The following is a 1,988-nucleotide window of genomic DNA, read 5'->3' as shown; positions in this document are numbered from 1 at the left end:
TAATAAAGCTTAAATCAAAATCAAATTAATACTAATGCAAAAAGAAAATCAATTCAACACTAAGAATGACAATAATATTGAATATTTGTTCTTTAGTTTTACATTGGTTTAGACAATTAAAATACATAATCTAATTTTAATTTTCTTTAATATTTAGTCATGTAACTAATACTTATTAAACTTAATTTTAGCATGATTTAGTACTTTTAAATTATGATAATTTTCATTATGACTTGTTAATTTGCAATATTTGTTTTACGCGATTTCATTATTATTATTTTTATTGGATATTTTAGTGTCATTAATCATATTATATTGTGTTATATTTTTAAGAAACATCTTAGATAGTTGTATTTTGGTAGGTCTAAAGAAATATTTGAAGTACAAGTAAATTATATGTTTGTATGAATACTTTATCGGAAAAACTCGAAAAAACCCGAGGTTGAAAAACCCGAGTTTTATTGGTTTGGTTTGGTTTATAAATTTAAAAATCCGACACAAATGGTTTGATTTGATATTTGAAAAATCCGAACCAACCCGGCCATGTACACCCCACCACCAAAAGAGTCAAACTTTCAACTTCCATAATAAATTTCAATGCAGCCTCACACATGAAAGTTAAGATGAACATGCAAAGTCGTAAAAAAAAATAGAATGGTCCAATGCCATGAACTTCTTCACCTTCCGCCATTTCTCTGTCATCAATTTCTTCTTCTTCCTCCATATTAAAAATGTTAAATTTTGTGTTAGTAAAGAAATAAAAATGTTGTGATTTTGTTAATTTTGATGTTGATTATACAACAAATCCCAAGTTACGTGAATGCAAGTTTTTTTTTTTTTATGTAGTAATGAATGGAAGTTTCATTCTACAACTGTTTGAATATGTATTTTAAAGAAGTAGTTTTAAGACATGTGGAGTAGTAGTTTTTTTGTTGTTTTTCTTTAAAGACGTGGTTTATCAGATTAGGTGTTTTCTATAGATAAGGTTAGTGAAGAAGAGTGTAAAAGTTAGGAATCAGTTAAGTCGTTACGGGCAGAAAAGTCATTTTGTAATAGTTAGTTATAACCAACTGAGTTAGTTAGAGTTAGTTCACTGATGTGTATAAATATAGATGTCTTGTAATACTGTAAGCAACACAATTCATTCTGCAATACAAAGAATTTAGAAGCTCCTAGAAGCTCTCTGTAAAAGCTCACAATTGAGCTATTTTGCACTTTACGTTCATGGTATCAGAGCAGGACCTCACAGTGATTACTGTTAAAGTCGATTGGACATAGGATCAAAGAATCAGAAGGTGATTCATCGATTCATCTGTTTTTCGTTTTGCTCAACGTTGCAGATCAGAGCTCAATTACAAGTTGAAGGTTATTTGAGCTTGAATTTACTCTGTTTGAAGTGTTATTGCTTCCGCGACAACAATTTCTCATAGATCAGTCATGACGAACGAACACACAACAGTTGAGCATCCTCAGACTATGCTTAATGGACAAATTGCATCTGGATCTGCAAATGGAAGTGCAACATCAGGAAATCCAGCTCCAGGACAAGGTATTGACTATAATCATCCCCTGTTTCTTAGTCCTACTAATGTGAGTGGGATCAGTATCATCTCGTTTCAGTTGTTAGGAATTGAGAATTATACCTTGTGGAGTAGATCAGTTAGGCTAGCTCTGCTAGGGAGGAACAAAATTGGTCTAATTGATGGCACTTCTAGAAAGGAGGTATACAGTGATGACTTAGGGGGACATTGGGAAAGAGTGAATGCAATTGTGTTATCCTGGCTTATGAACTCGGTGTCTAAGAGTTTACTGAGTGGAATAGCTTTTGCTACTACTGCGTTTGATGTTTGGAATGACTTAAAGGAAAGGTTTGACATAGTGGATGGGTCTAGAACCTATAGTCTCCATAAAGATATCACCTCTTTACAACAAGGAACTGCTTCTGTGTCTGTGTACTACACTAGACTGAAAACTTTGTGGGATGAATT

This window comes from Solanum stenotomum, unplaced genomic scaffold (assembly GCF_019186545.1).
Source record: "Solanum stenotomum isolate F172 unplaced genomic scaffold, ASM1918654v1 scaffold15954, whole genome shotgun sequence".
Lineage (NCBI taxonomy): Eukaryota > Viridiplantae > Streptophyta > Magnoliopsida > Solanales > Solanaceae > Solanum > Solanum stenotomum.
The sequence above is the reverse complement of the archived record's forward strand: the minus strand, read 5'-3'. Positions refer to the sequence as shown.